The sequence below is a fragment of the Oxyura jamaicensis genome, chromosome 4, assembly GCF_011077185.1.
Source record: "Oxyura jamaicensis isolate SHBP4307 breed ruddy duck chromosome 4, BPBGC_Ojam_1.0, whole genome shotgun sequence".
In the NCBI taxonomy this organism is placed as follows: Eukaryota; Metazoa; Chordata; class Aves; order Anseriformes; family Anatidae; genus Oxyura; species Oxyura jamaicensis.
Window position 1 is genome coordinate 66,712,002 of NC_048896.1, and position 25,723 is coordinate 66,737,724.

Below are 25,723 nucleotides of genomic sequence, written 5' to 3' on the forward strand. Positions count from 1 at the left end.
CCACTATCAGATGCAGCACAGATATGATCTATGACAGTAATTGCCCTATCTGGTTAGGTAGACCCTTCTCTTAACTTAAAATGTAAACAGTTAGTAATTTCAAGTCAAATACAGAGTTGAAATTAATTGGCTTTTAAGCTTCTGGCAACCAGTACCTGTTGGCCTTCCTCCTTTCCAAATCTTCTTCCAGTCCCTCCATCATGTCCTCTCATTTTTTTCTGATCATGCTACTCCTGTCCCATGACCTCAGTGCTGCTTGTGTTGGTTCAGTAAAATGCTCTTCTTCTATTATTACAAAATATACATGAATATGAATATATACATCCAGTGCAGACAACACTTGGTTTGGTGGAGCTGAGATGGAGAAGAGACAACAAAGCCTTAAAATCTTATTCCAGCAAGACAAAAGGGAAAACAAACAAAGAAACAAAACCAAACTAGGAAATGCTCTAGTAATTTTAAGGCTTAATCTTCAAGATTCTTAAGATGGAAGAAATGGAATTCTAATGGGAGAAAAAAAAAAAAAAAAAGGAAAAATGTAGAATTGGAGTAACTAACATATCATCTCCAACAGGCTAGAAAGTGAGTGGATTTCCAGATGACAGAATCATAGAATAGAATCATTCCAACTGGAAAAGACCTCTAAGATCATCCCGTCCAACCTTTAACCTAGAACTGATGAGTCCACCACTAAACCACCTTACTAAATTCAATATCTACACACTTTTTGAAGACTTCCTGGGATGGTGACTCAACCACTTCCCTGAGCTGTCCCAGGGAGCTCTCCTGCTGCTGCCCCTCTGCTCCAGGTTGCAAAGCACCAGTAAAAGCTCCCTCTGAGAGGGGGCTGCTGCTTTTAAGGAGTTTCTCCCTCCAGTGGCTGGATTTCAATCCCCATACCTATTCTCAGTGCATTGCTGGAGGTCGTGCTCTGCCTCGCAACTCACTGCTTCTGGTAGTAAGTAAACTGGTATAGCTCAGAGCAAGGTCTTCTAATACTTCCTTAGTCTTCTACTCTCTCTCTCTCTCTCTCTTTTTTTTTTTTTTTTTTTTCCTTCCCTGAAGTGAGCAGTTCTACTGCAATGCTATATTATTCCTGCTGGGAGTTGTATGAATAATTCAATTTTGAGTTTTCTGGAAGTTTTACAAAATCAAAAACAAAACAAAACAACAACAACAACAACAAAACTTGTTTCTGAACTTGAGTTTTTAAACATATCCAAAATAAATCTAATGACATATCTAAGCATAAAATATTTTCAGGTAATTTTAATAAGAAAAATGTCAACACAATGCATCAATGCATCTTGTCTTTCAAAAAGACCATTCTGTGCTCCATGAAAAACTGCCTAAAAGTTAGATGACTTTACACTATAGTTTGATACAATGAAATTTATACTAGCTGCTGCTTCTGAAAAACAACAGCAACAACAAGAAACTGTTCGCTTTCCCAAATCTGCTCCTGATATGTTTGCACATGAAAAATAGCTTTTTTTTTTCTTAGTGATGTAAAGGATCAAGGCCCAGTTTAGGAATTAAAGGCACTCAGTGAGATATAAACATGTAATTAGCTGTATTGTTGATAACCATAAAGTGAATGGGAAATGCAACCAGACTGGGAACATTGCCCAAGTCACAGTGCTGAAGAAATGTGATAGTGATAAATCATGCCTTAGACCAGCCCTGGAAACATTCTAAGGGTATATCAAAGCAGTCTGAAGAAAATGCAGTAAGGATGGGGAGATGAAAGTCTTTTCTGTTTTGTTGAAATTTAGCACAAGAAAAGGTCTCAGTATTTACTGTTGCATCTTGAAAGCTATCTGGAATTTTCCCCTGCAGCATTGTGCAGTGTTAGCAAGAACACTACTAGTCCCCTGGAGTTAATATGTAAGTTTGTAATACAGGGTCCATGTTTATTTCTAGATATCTTCTGTTGTCTGTCCTGTACTTCATGCCAACATTTCATATTACTGCTGAAAAAGAGATTTGAACTCCAATGCTGATGTTTGTTTAACAATATTAAGGAGCTTCCTGTTGCTCAATTCTTCCATACTGCTTTGAGTAAACTTTCAGCAAAGCTGTCCTAGTATTAAGAAAGGAACATAGCAATTGCATTTTAAGATGGAAGCATTTGCACATACATTAAGATGAATCCATTTACATTCAACTGTAAAGTTGCAAACAGTAACTAGTATTACAACCTCAGCTGTGGGGAACCAAGGGCAGTAATTCCAAGCATAACTGACCTGCAAAAAAAGGAAGCATCACATTTAAAAATATTTCTAACACACCACGCTGTGTAAAGTGAAAGACTAGATACAGAATAGGTAACTTTGTTCTCAGACTCCTAGTGGAGAAATATGTTCAAGGATACCTACTTAACAAGCTCCTTCCACTCTGCCTATGGACAGGCTTCACTTTGTGCTGTCAGCTATCTTATGATACAACATAATCACAAAGGATGAAGAGATGCCATGGTAGAGCAACAGTTCATTTGGACTTTCTGAACCACGAATTTTACAATAACTCCTTTACCAAAAAGAAACACCTATTCATCTTTGTGTCCACGTAGTTTGCACTTAAAAGGAGACTGCAGGAGAGTGGAAAGCATTCAGAAATGGAAGGGGAAGGTATTCGTATTTCATTGAGGCTAATATTCCTACTAAAAATGATATATATGCAGACCAAAATGTACTAAAATTACTGAAGCTTTTTGAGTAACAAATTTGATATATCATCATAAAAAAACTGCCAAAGCACTTCTGGAAAGTAAGTCCTTGTCACAGTGATCGCCCAAACCTCCTAATTCTGTGGCCCTCAACTTATTTAATGCTATTTCTTATTTGTGTTAAAGACCAAAAGTTTTCTTTGTGTTAATGAACTTTGAGATACACATCAGATCTCGAGATGTTCGTGTGCCAGGACCACATCTACTGCCATAACCACAGTTTTGTTTTGGAGGTGGTTTTGTTCTTTGTTTTTCTTTGGCTTTTTACCTATCTAATGAAAACAGAAAGATGGGCAGCCAACTAGCATTTTTTTTTTTCTTCCTCAAAATGAAGAATAGCTTTTTCCTAAAGTGGATGGAATCTGCAAAAAGAATGCTACTTCCCTTCCAATCTACCAGCAGGCTGAAGTGACATAATGCTTAAAAAGGTGTTGCCATCTCCTATTTCCAGTGCTGGGCCTATGGACATGTGCTTTACCAGTATTTCTTTGCCATTGAGCAGTATCTCATTTTTAAAATAACTTTAATTAGCAGTACATTTCTCAATAAGTGTCTGTAGTCTGGGACATATGCTCAGGTACCAATCTTTTCCTGCTCCACTGCATTATGTTTGCTATTCTTATCGCTGATGTTTGGCTCCAATGTAAAACAAGTCAAACAACTGAAACAGATATATGGCTTTTATTTGAACAGAGATGGACTCAGAGATATAAAGTGAGCAAGAATGCCCATCCAATGAGCAAACATAAACATTGGAAGGATTTGATTACTGTAGCAGAATAGGCAGAGACCTGCTAACAGTATTCCACGACAGGGCATGCCTTTTGGGAACATCCTTAGTTCTCATGTTAGGCCAGTCATCCTGAGATCGGCCACTCATCTTCAGATTTCCAGAGGTGTTTTTTGTTTTTTTCATCAAAATATGAGTGTTTTAATCAAGTAGCATGACCATCCATAGTTTCACTGCACCTTAATAATTCAAACACCTAATTCCAATAAGCTCAAATTGCAAATTAGTGGCTTAATTTTGTACTCCTCTGCTGGAACAGATTCAAGAGCACAGATCTGCATCCTCACCACCAAAACAGTTTTGCAAACCTGAACTTCATGCCAAAATCTAGGACACAGATTGTGTCCAGGATATGCAATATCTAGTGCTTATCTTAAAGTGAGGGAGAAAGACTTCCGACTGAATAACACGCAGACCTCGTTGTCCTCTCTATGCTCTCTCTCTAACATCAAGCCCACCTAGAAAACATACTTTTAAAAAAATGTTTTTCATTTGTTTCAAAATATTTTCTATATATCTTGTTACAGATGGTGGATGTATGTTTTCCAGACTGCAAAGCTAAGCATGAATCGAACAACTTGATTGCATAATGTGACATTATACCTTCCAAAGTCCATCTCAAGACAGGCACACACACATTCATGCCCCTCCTTTTTAAGTTACTCCTTTCTTTTAGCTTAGGTAGTTCCCTAATAACCTGTTAATATGGCATTTACCATGGCAGGAGTTGGAAGAAGGCTCTTTCATGCTATACTAGCCCTAAAGGCCTTGAGAAGGCCTTGCAAGCAGATGTAGAAGAAGCCAGTGTAAATCTGGTTTTGGTCTTGTTGATCAGGTCTCAGTGGGCTCTAATGGCTCCAGCATATGTTTTCATATCTCTTCTCAAAAATATGTTTAATAGTATATTGCTTTTATATGTGATGTTAGTAGTAATTATTAACCTGTGATCAGAGTTGATTCTTGTTCTTTCGAGTTCCTGCCTTCAATCTGGAATGTGGTTGCTTTAAATGATGCTTTCCCTTAGAAGGAAAAATGCATTTTTCATAATTTTCTCTTTATGATCTAGGACTGCTGCACAAGAAATCTCTGTATCTCATAATATCTCAGGTTTAGTACTGCTGTTCCAAGAACATCATGAGACAGTATTCTCTGTGTGTGTGAGATGCTTCATAAAAATGCCTTCTGACGATCTATAGTAGTTTCTGAAGAGTTTCCTTCTGGACTGTTCTAGTGGAGCTTATTATTGCACATATATGAGACTGAAAGATGCTTCAGTTGTGCATTTATTGCTCTGTGGGTGTTAGTAAGATTAATATGAAAGCTCCTGGTTGCCATATATCTAGAAACATTGTCCTAGTCCCCATCTCTGCAACAACGTGCTTTTATTCATTCACATTCCACCTATCATAGAATTTCAGAATGGGGAAGTTAATTCCTGCTCTTTGCTTCATCTTTTAGATGACCTCTGTCTTTTCTGCACTTCCATCCTTGACTCACCCAGACGGCTTATACACAGTAGGCTAACAGAGAAGAACCATGTGAAATATTTTTAACAAAGACTTTATTATGATTTAGTAATACCTTTTAGAATGGATATCTTCTTTATTGGTTTTACCCAGTGAGAGGAAACTGCAGGTAAATTAGTAAGTGTATCATCACAAATAGCGCAGCAGTCAGCCAGAAATCTCCTTTTTCTTCAATCTTGCTTATTTCCACTGATCAAAAGAGATTGACTTCAGACATCGCAGTATTTCTTGCTATGCTCCTTTTTCCTCCGATTTATACTGTTTTTACATTAATCTCTAAGGCGTTTGAATCCTGTTAGTGAGTCCTGTTGCCTGTCCTGCTTTTAAGCCACTGTTCGATCCCTAGGGCATCCTACCATCCCTACCAATTTGTCTCATGAAATCCAGAGCACAGTGATGTAGCTGTTTTCCTTATCAAGGAACAGATGCCAGTATCAGCCGTTGGCATTAAAAGCATGAGAATGGTTTTGCTTTGTCTTATGATGTCAGACAATATGATGTAAGACAAAATGATGTAAGATGTTTGTAGGCGTTTCATATTAACTTCTTTAGTATGCATTAAATTGCTTCAGTCTACCCAAATGAGTCAGCACTGTGCCACGAAGGCAAACTGCATTTTGGGATGCATCAAACACAGCATAGCCAGCTGGTCAAACGAGGTGATTCTCCCAGTGTATTTTATGTCAGTGCAGCTTCATCTCAAATATTGTCTGCAAGTCCGGGTTCCACAATATAAAAAGGATGTTAAGATACCTGAATGCATCTAGAGGATGGCAACAAAGCTGGCAAAAGGGTTGGAGGGCATGCCTGTGAGATGAGGCTGAGGACAATTGGTTTGTCCGGTCTGGAGGAGAGAAGGCCGAGAGGTGATCCCATTGCACTCTACAACTTCCTGAGGAGGGGAAGTGGCTGACCTCTTCTCCCTGGTAACTGATGATAGAACATGCGAGAATGGCACAAAGCTGCATCAGAGGAGGTTCTGACTGGACATTAGGAAAAAATTCTTTACCATAAGGGTCATTAAACACTGGAACAAGTTTCCTAGGAAGGTGGTTTATGCCCCATGCCTGTCAGTGTTCAGGTGTTTAGATAATGCCCTCAATAATATGCTTTAAATTTTGGTTAGCCCTGAAGTGGTCAGGCAGTTGGACTGGAAGTATTCTAACTTCTAATGTGAAGCCTTCGATGTTTTGTGAAGGCTATCAGCTGGCAAGTTCTGTGAACTTTATCTTTTAGGCCCTTTTTTCCCTGTTTTCCTTTTTTTTTTTTTTTTTTTTTGTCAATATAAATAGGTAGTCTCCAGAGTAGGTAAAATACTGGCTTGACCATTTTATCAGTTTCTAGCTACAGGGTCTCTCAAAAATATCACAGCAATGTTTTTGTATGAGTAAAGTGCATACCTGTCTACAAAATAGATACAAAAAATGAATTATCCCAGGTACAGTGTTACTGGGTTTATAATGCCTTCAGCTAAAAGAACTTTTTGCTTCAGTACTTTTTAGACTTTTCTTTGATACACTATTTGTAATTTGAATTGTTGCAGTGGTATGATGGTTGTTTGTTCCGAAATATAACTGTCTGTGGCGATCTTTTTTTCTTCCTCTTACATAATTCTCAGGAGGCCTTTGGAATCCAGCACATTCACTTGTGCCCTCAAAACTATTTGGCACTCAGTTTCCAATTTCCAAGCTGCAGCCTGAGCTTTTCAGCCTCTGTCATTCTGAGTTTTATGATCCACCTATTTTTGCTCTTTTATATCCCACCGATGTTATAAATCTAGAGAATCTCATATTCTCAGTGTCTGCTTGCATTCTTCTTTACAATGCCATTAAAAAGCGATTGGCATAACTGATACATGTGGAACTGTATATATTAGATTAGTATGTTTTTTTCAACAGTACACACAACAACGATTTTGTTGCAACTCTATTTCTGTGCTTCATTACCATTTTAATACGCTTCTCATGTGTTTTCTTTTTTTGATAAACTCTTTTTGGATCTGTTCTACTTATGCATAAGTTTAGCTGTGAGCTACTTCATATATTTCTAATGACTTTAACAGATTTGCTCCAAGTTCGCCGAAAACTTTCACTCAAGAGTTTCTGTGGTTCATCTTTTTCACCAATCCATCTCTGTTGTGGCTACTTTATTGCCAATAGCTAATAAAAGCCATTCAACCTCAAGGAGTTGTTGATGGCACTGTGCCTGGAAAAGTCCAACTGCAGTCAGCTGTAACTCAATTGTCTTTGGCAGTATAGAACCATTCAGTGCAGAGAGCCAAAACTGAAAGCTTTTGTTTGGTAAGAGATTGTTAATATTTCTTCTCTAAGTCTGATGCAGTTCAGGTTTAGCAATGAAAGTGATACTGAAAACTTCTGACAAATGGCAGGAAGTTTTTGGGCTGTTTTTATTCTGAATTCATTTAAGATGAGTATCTGTGAACTCCAACTTATAAAAAACATGACTACAAACATTTTTCTAAGTTTAAGCATATGTGTGTGGTAAAATCTGAAGAAATGCATGCTGAAAATTAACTAGTGATTCTGGGAGCCACTGTTTTTGCTCCCAATTTCAAACTCTTGAAGACTTAAAAAATTACTTCATGTCTAGTGGGACTGTGGGACTTCTACAAGATTTGTGTGATTTTACCTGAACTCCCCAAATTTGCAGCTGACACACCCGAACGTTACAGCACCACTGACAGCCTTTGTCCCTCAGCAGTACACGCTTACTTTGTCTTCCTTTTTATTTAATTTCATTGTAAACTCACAATTTTCCTATTTTGGCCTAAAAACTGTGGAGGTGACAAATACTTTCTCTTACATTTCTATCTCCATAGAAATAGATTTTGTGTTCCTGCTATAATTGTTCTCTGAACTTGTGCTGTTTTTTTCTGTTAGGATCTCTGGAATTTTAGCATTGGTTTGATTCTCACAAAGTTATTATTTTATCTATTTGAGACAACTTGTAAATGTTCTCATTCTGCCCTCCATTTCTCAGTAAGCAATTCCTAGATGTAAAGCTTTCACAACACCGGAAACTGGAAAGATGTTTCTTTTAACAGAAGCCTTGGAGCAGGAGTGGCATTTTCCTCCTCAAATACCCCCTTCAGCCTTTGCGATTTCTTTAGCTGAGTCAGGGCCTGAGCTGGTACCTTAACAGGGGAATGTGAGTTTATAGAACCATTTGTAGGTCCTCTTCACTGGAGCTTTGCTGGTTATTCCCTAAGGGAGATAGACAAATGTGCAGGGAAGGATCCTTTCCATTCCATGTACTGAACAAAGCCCTTTCATAGTTGTAGTTGAAAATATTGCTTCCAGCACTCCTATAGGAATCCAAGTTTTCAATTTCCTCAAAGCCAATATCTGCATAGAGGTAGGACTCACCCCGATATCCCAGCAGGGAACGCTGAAGCTCTGAGCAGGAGGGTAAGGATGAACCAGAAGACACAGGGCCCACAGCTCTGCAGCCTACCAAGCAGGCCTGCTACAGCTAGGACTGAGGCTGTTCTATTTTTTTTGAAGTAGTGTGGTTAAGAAATTTTGAAAGCTGACACTTTCATCTACTCACTGACATAAAAAGAGAATCCATCCCTGGATATTACTATATTGTAATGAATTCTGAGGCCCCACTGTCTTGAGCTCAACATGAAGTTTTAAGTCCCTGCACGTTAATCTAAAAACACAGTGAAATATTTCAACATTTTTGTCTAAGCCTCAGAAGCAAAGTTCAGTTAGTCAAACCTGAGCATGTGTACTTTTGTGTCTGAAAAAAAATCAATTGCTTTTAACAGCTAAAAGCTTTTCAAGCAGCATTCAAACAGACCACATTTATTAGGTGATCTCTGACTTGCAGTTCCAGGTCCACTACTCCCTTAAACGTGAATAAAACCCCAATGATATTACCATCATGTCATGATCTCTTTGAAGAGAATTTGATGTGCAGCAGCAACAAAAACTTGTATTTCTGCTGATTGCCATTTTCCTTCATATGTTCTCATTTGTCTGTATTTGTTATGATGTAGTACATAACACTGGAACCTGGGATTGCTAATGCCAAGGAATTGACTCAAAAATAATATAAATCTGTGGAAACGTTGCTTTTTTGATTACTTGTTTTCTTTAGAGTAGTGCTTTCAAACTCTAGCTACAATTTTCAAATTGGACAAGTGATTTGGGGTACCAAATTGAGATCCTTCAGGAAGTCCTGATTTTAAAAGAGAAGTTCCTCAGTACTGTCCAAGAGTCAGAGAATTTCATCTGGGACCAAAAACTGTGATCAAGCCTAGCAAAGATCTATACGGTTCATGTGTTTCTCTAAATAAATAACAAAAGGATTGGTCCAGATACTCACTGATATGAAGGAATTAGAAAGAGGCAATGGATACAGCTGTGGCTTTGCAGAGTCTGAAAAGCTTTTTCTTTTTTTTTTTTTTTTTTTTTCAAATTTCAATGCTAACCGGAGAATTCATCTCAAGTCATGAAAAGAAATACTAGCAAACTCTTTGCACATGAAGCTTTTAATGTTGTCTTTTGGATCAATTAGACAGTGGCTATACTCGCAAGGCCATTCCTCTACACTGCCCTCCAACCTGAGTCCTTGACATTTGCTTTCTGTTCAGATGGCTTTTATTCTAATACCAACAGTGGCTCAGTTTTGCTAATCAAGCATATTCATGATCTATCTATAGGTCTCCAAAATATTTCATGAAATTAAATTAAAAGAATTTAGAATTGCCCTTAACTGACTTGATCTTTTAAGTGAACTGTAAGTGAACCCCATGACTAAGAGAGCTGCAAACACACAGTGGGTTTCCTTTTACCAAGCTGCAGATATCTGGAGGCGCCTTAGCTAATCTGACTACAAAGAGACTCGTGACTTCCTTTAAAGCCAGCGTGGATCTCGTTCATATAGCCACAGAGTTAAGAATACATGTCAGCTAACCCAAAGAATCCTGCCCTGTGTTCTTTGTGGTAATGGGGTGATTCCCTTTACCCTGCTCAGAAATAGTCACATTGACTGATTTATATGTTATATCTACCTCCCAAGTCTTACTAAGTGTTTTCTATGCCAGGGTTGCCTCAGACTGCCAGATTCCTGGCTCCCTGGGCAGGGAATTTGGAAGCCGTGCGAGTTCTGTGCTGAACCAAATTTCTCACAGTTGCTATTGGCAGAGTGGAGAGTCTAGTGCTGAGACAGGACTGAGGACTCAGCTCCTCGTGTAAGAACAGGAGCCCTGAAAGTGTTGAGAGCCTGGCACAAACACAAGTCTTATATCTTCCAGTGTCCTGTTTCAGGGTCAGGCACTGTAGCCTCATTGCTGTCACACTGTATGAGTTTTGGGGTTCACACCTTCCTGTCAGGGAGCCTGCATGCTTTGGCATGGCCATTCAGCCCAGAACACCGATACTCATGGTTCACTTGACTGAGTGCTCCATTACTAGAAATCCCACAAGCACAGGGCTTGTCTTCCTGCACATTGTTAAAGCCAGTATGTGTCTATGGAAAACTTAACCTCAGATTTGCTGAAAGTTTATCAGAAATGTGATGCTTCCAGTGAAACATTTTGGATTCAACTAATTGGCATTTTATGTGAAAACCGTCTAGTAAGTAGACCAGGTCTACTTTATGCAATAACGGCTGCTTGAGGAGAAATATCACCAGCACATCTGTGCTCCTACTGAAGGCAACAGTAAAATTCCTAACAGGAGTCTGAGATAGGGCCGTACTGAATCCTTGGGAAATCTCACTTCTGACTGCATTCAGTGACCCTGGGGCCACTGGTCAAGACAGTGAATGCTTAGAATGTTCAAACCTTTCAAACGATATATATCTTTTAATCTGCTATCCCTGACCTATGTCCAATAAGAATTCAAAACAATGTAACAAATTCTAACACTGCAATCCTAGAACTAGCATTCAACTATGACCTACATGGACAAATGTCCATTTCTGACTCCAGCTAGTATACCTGACGTCTTCTCAGAGACCAAGAGTGCTCATTTCTGAAAGACTTAGCCTTTTACAGTGGTTATTATTTCCATCTGACTTCTAGAAATGTGCACATTAGATTGTGTTAGTCACAGTGACACCTTCACGCATTTACACCCACACCTGCTCCCTGTCTTCCAGGTTGTAAATGCAAATCTGAGTATTGAATTTAACCTGCTAAATGTAAGAAAAATCTTCAATCTAAAAACTTGAAAGGACTGAAAATGTAACACAAAAGATGATTAATATAATTCCTGGAGACCTTATTGGAAAATGTACAAAGTTCAATGTGTGTCAAAAAAGACCAAGCCTCATGGTCCTTTCCTTGTGTTGTTTCTTTCTGTCAGAAAATCTGTGTAAAAAGGAAAACTGTGTGAGCAGAAAGTAGGTGTGCAGGAAGAAGTGGGGCTTCAGTAAAAATCCTGCATATGGAAAACAAGGGATCCATCATTATCAGTGGTGCTTTTGCTTCTAGACAGTGAATTTTGAACTTTCCAACCCTATTCCCATTAACCCAAACAAAAGTGACATTTCTGATCCTGCAGGCCCCATTTTGTTTTACACTGGCAATCCCATGAAACTGAGTGAATCTAGACTAATGTAACCTGAATCGGACCTGCAAAACTGTTTTGGCAGGCATGTGATTTTGTGCAGCAGTTAGTTGTGAATTAGAAGGTATCTTGTAAACAGAGCCTCCATTAAAAACGTGACTATTTGAACCCAGTATAAAATCAAGAGAACAGAAAGATACAAGCTTATGAACAGGTCTGCCTCTAAAGTTAAGGTATTGTCTCTATGGAAATTAAAGAATGACCTTTCCTTCTTTAAGATCTATGAACTCAAACCCTAAAAAAGATTTGTAGTTGTCATGGTTTTAGCACAACAAATGTGGAAGCCAATGGCTAGTAACATTCACTGTTTTACTGATAAGATGTGTTTTTATCAGTCTTCATGGTATTTATTCATGAGACTTTGAACTGAATTTTCTGTTCTTTGGAAAAAACACAAAGTTATTGTACTGTGTGGTAACAAACAAAAATTCCTCTGACATGGACTTAGGTCATTTTATCTTGCCACCCACGAAAAGAAAACATAATCAAGGTGGTCAGAAACTCAACATAACAATGGAACTAAAAATTGTTTATTGGAGAAGCTGAAATTTAGAATAGGCTTCCAAAGGAATTTCTGTCATTTATTATTTTCATTTTTCTTTCAAAGAAAAATAAACTAATTTTATTTGATTCCTCTTTATCAAATAGGCAATCTATCTGCTTGCACTTCTGAAAGGAAAAACAAGTACTCACACCTTTTAGTACATAACTGCATTTTAAGTTAGGCAAGGACAGATTTAAATGAAACAAATTGGAAGATACTGTCTATTGGGCACCAATATTGCCTAAGTAGCTATCTGAGAACTCAGTAAGGTTATCAGGTCCTCACTGTAGGATTTTGAAACATGCTCAGTATTAGTCTAATTCTAGTTTTGCCAAAGTCAGTTCTAAAACTTGTCTGGCTTCACTGGAAACCAAGTTAGATAAAACTGCATGCTTTTGAAAAGTGCTCTGTTTATTTGTTCCAGACAAGAGAAATGGATCACTGATAAAAAGATGAAAAACTGGTGAATAATCAAACAATATTTTTATTTTATTTTATTTTTGAAAAACGAATAGCAAAGTCAGAGATTTATTCATGTCAGGTCAAAATTAGAATCTTCATTCTGCCAAGAGGTCTGTATAGTAAAGACTTTGTATTGGCAGGTCTTCTAAGATAGGAATTACAAACATGCTTAATTGTGTGCTCAGTGCATAGCCACACTGAAGTTAACAATGTATGCAAAGTCAAACTCCAACAGAGACACTGGTTAGCATGGAGTATCTTAGAAACTGTTTATTTTATCGCAAGCAGGAAGCTGTTCTTCATGCCAACAGCTTTATATTATGCCTTGGTTTTGGAAGCTAGGGGGTTTAATTTATGAAAGTGATGAGAGCTATAATACCTTGGATTTTTCTGTATGGATGTTAGACGTTCTCTGTAAGATTTTGAGGCAGTTATTCCACACCAAATTACACAAATATTTTCAGTCTGGTTACCGGAGGAGCAGGAAATGTTTGTGTCACACAGCAAAGACTTACTATGGGTTTAATTACCTCCTGCATATGAGGCCATTTGTAACTGCAGCAGAAGATTAGTGCAGATGGAACTGCAGTAGTGGATGAAAAGACTGTTGCATTGAGCTGTGGGAAAAGCACAGGCAGGGAGAGTCACTGGGAAAAACGGAAAGGTACAAATATGGACAGTGAAAAGCAGGTCTGCCTCAGATTATATTGAGTTTATTCTAAAACTGATGTTCGTGCCTAATTCTTTCATAAAAGAGAGCTTTGGCAGAGAAAACTACTATGTGTGCTGAACTAAATAGCTATCAGCGTTTGCTAGGAGCTAGTTTTGACTAACATGCAGCCTCTACAAAGTCGTCAGTCGGGAGAAGTATGCCACCTGCTGTTAACCAAACTGCGCGGAGAAGCTGTGCACCTCAACACAGAAAAATGTAATGATCTTGTGGGCCAAGAAAGTAGCCTTTCAAGTAATCAAAGACAGTGTTGATACAGCTATTTCTATTTAGTAACTAACTATCACAGGATAAAAAACTTGTGAGGTGTTTCTCCATCCTTTGTTGCACTGGTGAAGGATGCTAAAAGATAATTAGTGCCTCAGCAACATTTGAAAACAACAGGATATCAATTATTTGTGCTTGTTTGACAGGTACTGCAGCATCCAGGCCATACAATTACATCCGGATACAACTTTGCCTGCATTAATTATACTTCTCTCCCCTCTTTTATTCAGGATGCTTAGAGTAAAAAACAATGAATCGATAATTGCACATTACAGGTGGCTAGAAATGATTAGACTCACACTGCCCCCTGTAAGCTACCTATTATAGCACATGGCCACGTGTAGAGAAGCATAGGAACAAAAACAGAGAGGAAAAAAAAAAAAAAAAAAAAAAAAAAAAAAAAAAACGTCAATGGATAGGTCACAGAGCTAGAAGCTGGGTCCCCTTCTTGGCTCTGTCATTAACCTGCTGTGTGACCTTTCTACTTCACTAGATCTCTTTGCATCTACTTCCTCTCTTACTTTTGTAACATTTATTGGCCTGTAGCACAAGCATTTGTGTTAATGGTTCTATCCTCAGAGAACCTGTTAAAAATGTGGCCACCAAGGAATTAAGGGATATGTTATGTTATATGTTAAATGAAAGAAATGAATGATGTGTAGAGAAACTATGATTCATATCCATAAATCTCTTGCATTCACGCTGGAAGAAAAAATCTTTAACTTCTCCTTGTTTGGAACTGGCATTGGGGAATACAGACAGCATCAGATATTTGTCGAGCAATGAGCAGAAACCACAGTGTAGGGAAGCGTCTGATTTTTTCTTTAGCTCTAAGTGGTTCCTGTTTCTTTTACAGCTAAATTGTCTGAAGTTGAATTTTATTAAAACACTGTAGGGAATGATCACGTGTTGGTTAGAAAAAGAAGAATAATTTCATTTTGAACTACATAAATAATGTCTCACAGGAAAGTTTACTTTCCCAGATGAGCATGCACCCTCAGTTTTGGACAGTTAGCCAAGCACTGTCTGCCATTTGTGCATATACGAGCACTGTACAAACTGCAGTGTGTCCCAGGGAAAGAAGGACTTGTATATTTTGGACCCTAGAAAGTTCCAGACAAAATATATTTGTGGTCAAGATCCAGATGGGAATTTGACACTTGGTTCTAACTTAGGCTAGAACTTAAATGAAATCTATGTGAAAGGAATATTCGTAATTATTATTAATAACTCATACACAGTTCAGAGGTACATGTATCCACATTTATACTTAACAACAACAACAACAAAATCCATAGATTTGATGAGACAGTCAAATTAATTGCATATTCCCTTAAATGTATCCTTTCAGAAATGATTTTCGGAAAGTTAGGAACCTAGATTGTTTCCAATCACATAGTGTGATTGTAATTGCACAAAGAAACCCTCATCATCCTGAAAAAAATCCTCTTCTTTTTCATCCATGCTGAGATTCACTGTCTGTACCAATTCAGACAGGTGTGATTTCATTCAAAAAGAAAAGCAGCCTCCATTACTTTTCAGGATGTCCAGAGCTAAGATATATATACACTGCCACCTTCTGTAAAGGCACTGATCCTGCCTCCAGATACTAACCTCATTAAATTCTCATTTATGTGAGTGTTCACAGAGGAAAAAGAAATAAAATAAAGACAGAAAACACTACAAAAGAAAGAAAACACTCGAGCTGATTGTTATCATCCAGTCAGGTAAACTGGAACAGAGAAACAGGAAAGGACACTGCATGTGAGAAATCTGACGATGAGGAAGAGGGCTGGGGCTGGTAGAGGGGCTGGTGAATGAGCATTTGAGGAATAAGTCTGAGGACAGATAGGAAAGATGGAACTGAATGTCCAAAGCAGACTCAACAGGGAGGGATGTGCTGTGCCTAGAGTCAGGTTCTGAGTCAAGAGAAGACCATCTGATAGGCTCAAAAGAATGGGAGTTGGACAATGAGATAAAGATAGGGAAAAAGGAACCTAGACAGGAAGAAAGTAAAGGAGACAGGTCAAACGTGTAGCTGAAAGTTGGGAAGGCAATCTGTGCTTCCAAGGACACATCTACCTTGGTGACCTGGAATACCACTTGGTAGGTACCTTTGAGACCGTCTGTCCCTCCCCACTGCATTGCTAGCATGCTGCCTTAGGATGTACCTGCCCCCTGTGGACACCAGCTACACTGCTGGTTCAAGCATCAGAGAAGCCGCTGAAAAAATGAATCTCACGGTTTCTCACAAAACACTTGTCAGACACTAATCAAATGTCTTCTGAAAGTGTTTTGAATAAAAATATGTGAGTAATGAATAATCCAATTTAAATTTGAAAATCAACTAATTTTATTCTGGTTAATAGACAACTTGCTCAGGGTTATTTAAATTTTTCTTCCATGATAAACTCAAAGTGAAAACACATTATCTCATTTTCAGTACTAACAAAAAGTTACTTTTTTCCAAAATTCTTCAATTTCTTCTCCTTTCAGCTGACACTGAATTTGACACAAATCTGTGCACAATTTGCCAGTCTAATTTGCATGCAATTTGCTATTTGAAAAACATTGGCTTCTTGTTTGAATCACTAATTGTGACCTAATAGTTTTATGGATGTCTGGATTGAAACTCAAAATTCTGATCTAGAGACAAATTAAGTCCTCAGAACTGCAACTGAGGTTAACAGGAGGTTGGCTTTGCAAAAACACAGTGTTAAAAAATGCAACACTATAATAAAATTAGGTCATTTTGAAAAAAGTGAGTAGAAGAGTTTTATCTGAATCCTGACATGTCTTGGATTTTAAGTGTAAAATGTAGACATAACCATCCCTTCATCTGAAAGATATGGGTCTGGAATAAAAAAATCCAATTTAAGACAAGACTGAGGGCTGAGTGCAAATTACTCATTGAAACACTTGGCTACTAAAATGAAAAGATTAGATGGCAATTATAACAACAACAAAACCAACCAAACAAGCAACAAACAAACAAACAAAACAGAAAAAGTAATAACATGTAGTAAATAATTCCAGGAATCATACGCTGGAGATAGAGGAAAAATCAAAATACTGAACAGATATTTGTTGATAATGCAGACTATTCCTTACATCGGGTGAAACAGCAATGAGTAGAAAAGCAAAAGACTATGACAGCAGAGGCCATTTATTTTAGCCTTTCCAGACTGCTGATTGTAAACTTCATCTTAATACAATACAGTATGCCTCTTTCCTATGTATCTGAAGCATATATACATTAAATACACTTTTCAGAGATGCTGAACATCCAGTTTTGTGGCCAAGAGGAGTGACATATTCTAATGCAGAGAGAGATCTCCACCCATCCTTCTATGAACTGGCATATAATCACATAAAGTTCATAAAAGCTTTCCCAGTTCTCATTTATCTTCTGCTATTTTGAGATATTTATGTTTAGCGTATGTGAAATACTCTTCCAGACTTACTTACATTCTCACATTTGTGAATGAAAACTTTTCATTTTCTTGACAGTCCAAAGCCTTTTATTTTCCCTGATCCAAACATTCAAAACAAGCTTTTAGAAACCCATTTACGTGCAGCTGAGAGAAAGATCCTTCTTGAGGTGTAGCACAAAAATAAGAGGTACCACTCTCTAATCACGATATAAGAGATTTCAACGAAAGACTGTACTAGTATGGCAAGCTTCTAGAAAGAAACCAGAAGCTTTTGTTTTAGGAAGATGACTCTGTATGCTGATGGTTATGCTTATAGTTGCAAGCACAGAAATTCCCTTCTTCTGCAAAATTGCGATGACCCTACCTGTACTAAGGTATTAAGATTAATGCTTGAGAAGAGTAAACCATAGCAGTCAGATACTAATTTGGGGTGCAAGATCTACGGTGTATGCTCCTGTACAGGAGGGGAGAAAAGTCAGGACTTGAGCTATGAAGTTACAGTCTACATCTGAATTTGATTTGTTAAAGTGTTTTTCTTCCAGCCAGAAGGTGAGATTTTTTTTCGTTTAAAAGCTCCACTTTAGGCTCAGACTTTTTTCTTATGATCAGAATTCTCTAAATGCATTGATATCACAACTTTGTTAAAAAAAACACATCTAATGTCTGACCTAACAATCTTCGAAAATTGCCATAATGAGGTGTATAGCAAAAAAAACAGCTCTCATTGTAGCTTCAAGTATTAACAAAGAGAAAACTAGACTTGTTGATTAATTAGGTTGTGCGATTTATTTGCTGTTCTTGTGGGAAAGTGTGTAATTCTTTTGGAAGTACTTTTATCAGAAAATGTTTTCATTGCTTTTACACAAGTTGTTTTAAATTAAAGATATTTTAAATAAAGAATGTGAAAAATTATTTAAGGCACTAGGTAATGCTGATGAAGTACAACGTTTGAAAAATTATGAAGAGCTTTTTCCAGCTTTTTCCAGCTTTTTCATAACAGTCACTAGCCAACAAAGCAGCATGCAGGATGTGGAATGAGAGTACATAGAGCTTATACAGAAGTTATTTGCTGAATGCAAATAGGGTGAAGAAGACATTTTAAATCTGACTGATGTTCAATAGAATGTAAGAGCTTTGCAGAACATGGGGAGACTGTAGCAACATTTGAATTTGTGTTCAAATAGACTTCTGAAATACAAAGTTAAGTATTAATAAGTAGTACCTCATGCACAGTTGAAAACCACACACCTGAGAAAATAATTTTTAGTCTCAGCTTTTGTATCTAAGCTACCAAATGAAAATACACAATCCAGATGTACTTTCAACACACTTACAAGCCTTCTCATGACACCGACAGCTAAATGTGTATTATGACTTGTTGCATCCCTCTTTTCAAGCACTTTCGAGTCTTTCTAGGGATACATTCTTGGTTAATAATATAACTGAGTTCATATACATGAATGAGAAGATAAGAGAACTACAGGCAACAGATGAAAATTTACCTCATCAGCTATTTTCCTCCTTTGTACATGAAATCTGCATTGAAAAGAACACTAATTCAGGAACACCAAGCTATTCAAGACAGCACCTAAACTTGTAACTAGTTTGCATTAAAAGCAATAGCATTTTAAATGTTTCATATGCACAAGAAAAAAAAATCCCTAAATAAACAGAAAGCAAACAAACCAAACACCAAAGCACTCTGTATTACATGCTGAATTTAAAAAAAAAAAAAAAAGGATATGTATAAGAATGAAATGCTTTAAGTATTTTTCCTTTTTTCCTTTCTAACCTGGGTTTAGTAGGTAATATTGGTGGTTGAGGAATGGTTGGACCAGATGGTCTTGGAGGTCTGTTCCAAGCATAATGATTCTCTTAATTTGTCCTTCAATTCTGACTCGTTTTAGATGAACTTGGATTGCCAGCTTCTAGCTCCATCTACTGTGGCAAACTAAAATGACAGAAAGCTTGATCTTTCCTCTCTTTTTTAAAGACATCAACCTATGGCTTTTGAAAGCAAATGAACTAACGTAAAGGCAAAATGGCACATAACATAAGCCAGTAAGTAGAATAGTGCAAAATAAACAAGGTAAGGGAAAGATTTGTTTTGAAAAAAAAAGAAAAAAAAAAAAAGAAAAAAAAAAGTGGCTCTGCAGGATCCTGGGTAGCTGGACAATTCTGGACAACTGGGGGCTATTAGACAGTTTTTCTAAATGTCATTAGTACTCTGGAAAACAATTTTTTCTTCCATTTTACACACCTTTTTGAGATATCACAGGCACTTACACTGCCTTCACTGAAACCAAGATCTTACTAAGGTTTTAACAGAAAGACAGAGACAGAGATTGTCACTCCCTTTCGTGTCCAGAGATAAACTAGCCTGGTATTTTCTAAATATTTTCTATGAAGATAGAAGAGCAACAGCCTGAACCTTGTTATTCTGCATCCCAGCAGAAGGCTGTTTCCATTAAGATCTCCTGAGCTGCACCAAGAGCAGCAATTTCAAGGACAAATTTCAGAACTGACCAATTGTTTACTTAAAAAATGGTTACTATAGAAATTATCATTAAAGACTGGCAAGGCTCAAAGCAAAACATAAAATGTAAGAAATGTTATACCTCCTAGTTAATTGTTGTGTAGTCTATATGCTATGCTAGCTTCAACGTTTCTAATAATACAAGCAAAATGAAACACAACACATGACTTAGGTAAACTTTGATGTTCAATACAGGTAGTTTTGGCATGAGAGTTCTCTTCAGAGGACCCATGGTGAATATATCTGTAGAACTGAATGGCAATGATGTACTCCTGCACTTCTACTAAGTGTTCTTCTCTTTGTTCAGTTATTTCTTCTGCTGAAGACTATAGGGCATTATTTGGCAGGTTTTGGTGACCCTGTATGAAAAAGCTTCTCTCCCTTACCCCAACAACTAAACTACACACTAGCACAAGCTGGGTTCCCGGTAGAGTTCGATCACTAGAAAAAAAACAAGGACTAATTCAGAATTAAAACCAAACGAATGGAGCTGTAGACGACTTATGATACAGAAAAGGTGTTTTGGTGAGTAACAAAGAGTAGCGTGGGCATTAGTGTTATATTTGCATGGCTGGTAGATCTCACTCTCTGTAGCTTCAGTCCAAGACTTTCTCCAAGTCAAATATCTAGGGAATTTTGTACCACTCTGTATCATACATTTAATACAGAAAACTATATTAGAGGTTAACCTTCCTAAACACTTCCCCTAAAAAATCCCAGTGTTTCTCCCCACTGATCATATAGAGACTAGGCTTATAGGTTAGGTGTCAATAACCTCACTTTTTATTTTTATCTTTTAAAGCACTTGAAAGGAACCTAAAGAGATTCAGAAGTTCATCAGATACTATTTGATTCAATTCGCCATGGTATTTTTCATCTTATACTCACAAAGTGTATACTCACATTTTGAAAACGTGAAGCAAATTAGGAATCTGAAAACTACTTTCAAAAATGATTTATTCTTGTAAAAAAGAAATAAGTTTCACAAACTATTAATAAATTTTCTGGGTCCCAAGTGCTTAAACCATTTCTTAAATAAGATATAGACTTGCAAATTACTAAATATATTACAAAATAAATGTTCTTCTCCCTTAATGCTTCAGACCAATTTCTATCTCATCAACCCTTCAGAATTTCAAGTTTAAAATTATGTTTTAAATTAAGTTTAAGTTTAAATGTTATATGCTGGGTAGTATTGGCAGGATTCAGAAAGGTATGAAATGGTGATGGGTTTGTCAAGTTGAGTGTTAAAATCAGCTTGACAGTTCAAACATTACATAAAAGACTCACTGAAGGTTTTGCTTTGTGAGTGTGATTTTGCTTTCTCAGTCTTCCCCAGAAGGAAGCAGTCAAGCAGAATGTTTTTTCAAGTTTTAAGGGCAGTAATCAGAATGTGTAAAATGAGTATCTGAGATGGAATACAAATAATTTTCAAGACAATGAAGGAGGATATAAGTGTATTTCAAATTGAATCCAGTGTTGATAACCACTGCAAATGGCACAAAAAATCACCTGGTTTACCATGCCAAGTGGAGGCAGAAGTCACTCTCGAAAGGGCCTTCAATATTGGGTGCTTTTGAGTATTAGTATTAATGTAAATGCTTTACCTTCTGCATATGTAGAGGTGCTGTCCCTTGATGAACAGTGCTGCTGTAACTATAAGCATTTCTTCCAGGCTGACATCGATCTTGTTTGGTTCTGAATCTGTGTGGACTTTCTTTACTTTCTTTACTCACAAAACCACCCCAATCGAGATGCTGACAGGAAACCTTCTGTAACAGAGAAACGCAGATATTAAAAAAATGTAATTTAGAGTAATTGCCTTGGCTACTTAAAAACAATTTCTAAACTTTCTTTTGCATAATTTACTGTTATTAAAAATGAGTTTTAGATAATCTGAAAACATAGCACAGAAAAAGTATTTCATGAATGTAGAGACATTTCCTTCTTTCTCCCTTTGACCTTATCACCAGTAATTGCATAACTGCTGAACAACCTCTATTTTATTATTTCTTTAAAAGAATTAACTACAGTCTAATTTTAGTTAAGCTTGTCTCCCATTTCAGATATGTCTTTTTTATTTTGAAACAATGGTATACACCAAGGAGGTTCACTGAGCCAATCCTTGTGGAACACGTGTTGAAGGAATACAACAATTATGGGTTCACAATTCCCAGAACAACATGAATAAAAATACTGCAGCATGTACAGAAGCTGCAACAGCTGCATCCTGTCAAAAGTGTGAGCATCAAAGACATCGAATGAAATCTCTGATTCTATAACCAGAGAATGGCATGATTTGGGTTTTGCTTTACTTTCTTACCTCATTTGGGTAACCATCTAATCTGGAGATGTGTAACTTCTGTGCTCCTCCTACGTTCCTCCTACTCTCACAAATATTAAAACTAGATGCATTCATTCTTGAGATGAAGAGATAAAAATGGGGGTGTGGTTTTAGCTGAGAGCATTCAGGTTTTTTAAGAGGTTTTTGCTCTTTAGCACTTACAGGAATTCAAGCAAAGCAGCTGCATTCACACACACACACACACACACACACAAAAAAAAAAAAAAAAAAAAGAGAGAGAGAGAAATTGCTACTGAAACTGGCTATAGGGAGACAATGGGAAAAGGCAGCTTAGGGGCAGCTGGATTAGTCCTGAGTTGGGGTTAAATATTCAAAAAATGTTCACAAAAATGGAGGAAAAAATAAATTTACCCCCTGCCAAAAAGGAATGCATTTTAGCAACTCAGAAGTATCATTTCAGTGCATTACCAACAAAAGTTTTCAAAGCTGAAAGTAATATTCATCATTTAATCTCTGCACTTCAAGAATGAGACACTTTTCTTCACCCATTTTTCCCTCCAGCCCTCAACAGATCATTTCACATGTTCTCATTGCCATTTGGGAAATTCTAGGCTGAAAAAATACCTAAGAAGTAAGAACTGAGTGTGGACAGAGTATGTTCTGGGTTGTGGGATGCCATGGCATAGAGCACATGTGGATTGAATTACATGCCACGTGTATGAATCAGGAAGGAGAGGGTGCATAAAATCAGAGCAGAAGGGCAGAGGCAAAAGTTGGGCTGATAGGTCTGAAAGGATACATATTATGTGCCTGTGTGTGTGTTTTCAGGGTTACCAAGACACAAAGCAATATTTTTTATTTTATTTTATTTTTATTTGTATTTTTTTTCCAGTTCCTGTATCAGCGTAATTGCAACTCAGTATCCCCACTTCCTGATTGCAATGGTAATACTTTTTTCCAATAGCTATAAACGAAACTGAAAGCAGAATCCATGCTGATACTTACACCACAGTGTAGGTTTAAACACGTGAGTTGTCTCACAGAACTTTTTAAAGAATCTTTCCTCCCACAGGACAGTCCTCGAAAGCATTCACTGAATTCAAACCTCACATTTATCTACTATTCATATTTAGCATTCGGTGCAGTGACCAATAACTAAAAGGGAACTGAATAAATACTGAAGTAGAAGTCACAGATGAAAAAAGTAACAAAGGATTGGTGTTTTTCTCAAGATTTTCTGCACCCTTATGCTAGCAACAAAAAGAAATATCTAAAGTTAATCAATCTCAGGCTCACAAAAGGAAATGTATTTGTTAGGTGTTACTTTCCTGATTAGATCCCATTACTGACTTTCTATTGTTACGCAATCCACTACCTCAAAGCTCTGTGAATGGTAGATACAGTTTTGGGTTACATGCTCATATTGATAGTGGGATACAAAAAGAAATTATCTTAATTATTTAGTCTTTCATCATAAACATGTTTTTCCCAGGAGTTTTAGAATATAAAGCACTGTTATGCAACTGGAGGAAATTTCATGTCTTCCCCAAATGTTCTCTTGTTTAAACCATCACAATTTGTACCTCACTTCCACAAGCAGCTTTTGCCCATGACAAAAAAAAATGTGTTACAAGCATGATGAATCTAACACCAACCTTCTCCAAAGGCCACAAGTGCTTTTACTGCTGCTACACTCACAAAAAGTTCAAACTAGTAGGGGTGCTGGGGAGAGCAGGTATAAACTCTGTTATAAAACTGGCAGAAGATTACTCGTTGTACACTGCAAGATTAGAAGGAGCAACTCTTTGATCAGAACAGAGGTCACCACCATAAAATAAACTGAACAAATAGCCTCAGATAGGCCATACTGTTTCTGCCTGGAATGGCGGTGCTTTGTAATTACTCAACCTGATCCAGGACTCGATAATGCAACAGAGACTGATAAAACTATATGGTTGCTTTTATTAGCAAGAAACCCAGACTTGATAGCTGATAAGACCCTTTCCAAGCCTATCAACTTAATGGATACGTGAATTAATATGTAAATGTTGAAGCTCATTATGAAAAAGCAGGTTTGGAACAAAGTCGAATAGAGCATTACTGCAACACCAATCCCTCATTTCCATTTTCTGACCTTATGCTGCACTAAAGAGACACAGGGAGGCAACTCCTTGCTAACAGCTCAAAGGGTAAAATCCAGCTCTGCAACTGCCCTTCCTGAATCCAAATGGGTGAATTTGGTGCATTTGGACAATCTCTCCTCTGCCAAGCTGCTGAGGCAGTCAAAGAGATTTAGCATGTGTTTTGTCTTACATTTTCTGTTAAAGAAGTCAGTCACTTCTTGGATCAAACTACAGAGACCAGGTCACTTTTCCAGGTTTCTCATTGAAAAAATAAAAAAAAAAAAAAAAAAAAAAAAAAAAAGCGATGCCTTTTTCATGCGTACTTTTTCGTATGTAAACCATTAACCTCAGGTGGAAGGGCTGAATTTACCTGTATTCTCTTCATGTTTTTTGTTTGTTTGTTTGTTGTGATAACAACAAAACTTAATGCTTGACTTGTGCTTGTATTTCACTATGCGGCAGTAAAAATCCACGTGTTTGACATAAGAAGACAAAACCATTATTCTGATAGATCTGTATCTTGCGCTGTTTTGGTTTTGTGATTTTTGTGTAGTCATACCAGGAAGTATTAGTGAGGTGGCTAGAACATCCAGTTTATTCCTCCTGGATCGCATCAAACTGTCACCTGCAGAGGTATGTATAAAGGTACTTTCACTTTAGGTCTTCTACCTGAGGATGAGGTTAAGAGCTATGGTCAGAGCCAGGTGACTCACAAACTATGCTGTAACTTAATAGTGGTGCTGTTACCATTGCTGCAGTCCTTTTCTTAAGAGAATAGGTTTTGGTGGGCTGTGACCTAGAGGGAAACTCTGCAGACTTGCTTTTGTGATAAAAATTAGTTCTTTGAGAAGTTTTTTTTTTTTTTAAAAGCAAATGTTCATTCTAGAGGTGCTGCAGATACAGATAGTTCTTCTTAATATTATCCAAATAAGATGACAATTTAGAAATCAAGTGTAACTTCTTTTCATTCCTGTAAAATGTGAGTAGAATAGACCCTATTAGCTTGAAACATTAAATCCAAAACATCACTAGCATACCTGTGCATCACGGCTGTTATCAACCTGTACACTTAGGTGTTTCTGAGGTGAAAGAAAATATTTTCCTTGGTGATTTCCAACATCTTGAAGAAAAAAGTTCCCCTTCTTTTAGTGAGCTTGCATCAATGGCCTGTAGACAAGTGCCAGAAGACTTTTGTTAACAAAAGAATGAACCTGCACCACGCTCAGTGGAAGTGATGGTATTTTTCCACAGAAAACCAAACCAAACCAAACAAAAACATTTGAGTATGGATGTCCCAACTCCAAGTCCGGGGTGGGGGGGCCTTAGGGAGGAAACAGGATATGGTGACAGAGTTAAAGGACAGGACTGCAGCGTGTGGTGACAGAATTAAAGGACAGAACTGAAGTACGTGGTGCTATTTGTTGGCAACGACGCCCTACCAACGTTTTTTACCACAGAACTGAGAGGATTGCCTCAGAAAAATCAGCTAACAGACACTATTTTACAGAGCACGGGTCGTAGTTTGGTTTAGAGTTAAAAAAGACGTGTAGTTTGACACACTGTTGTGCGTTTGGGGGGACGGGGACAGGGACGAGCACACGGCCGGCTGTTGCGGCTCGCGCCCGCTCTGACAGACCTCGGTAGGGGCGGGGCTGGGGGGGGGGGCGAGGAGGAAC

At 37.6% G+C, this 25,723-nt stretch overlaps 1 long non-coding RNA gene across 1 annotated transcript; it reads right to left on the reverse strand.

The window, feature by feature from the left end:
• Positions 1-237: 237 nt before the first annotated feature.
• LOC118165775 lies at positions 238-25,294 on the reverse strand. The gene is made up of 3 exons (XR_004750234.1): positions 25,085-25,294; positions 21,227-21,388; positions 238-285 (listed from the first exon to the last, which is right to left on the reverse strand). It is a non-coding gene; the product is annotated as an uncharacterized LOC118165775 (long non-coding RNA).
• Positions 25,295-25,723: the final 429 nt, after the last annotated feature.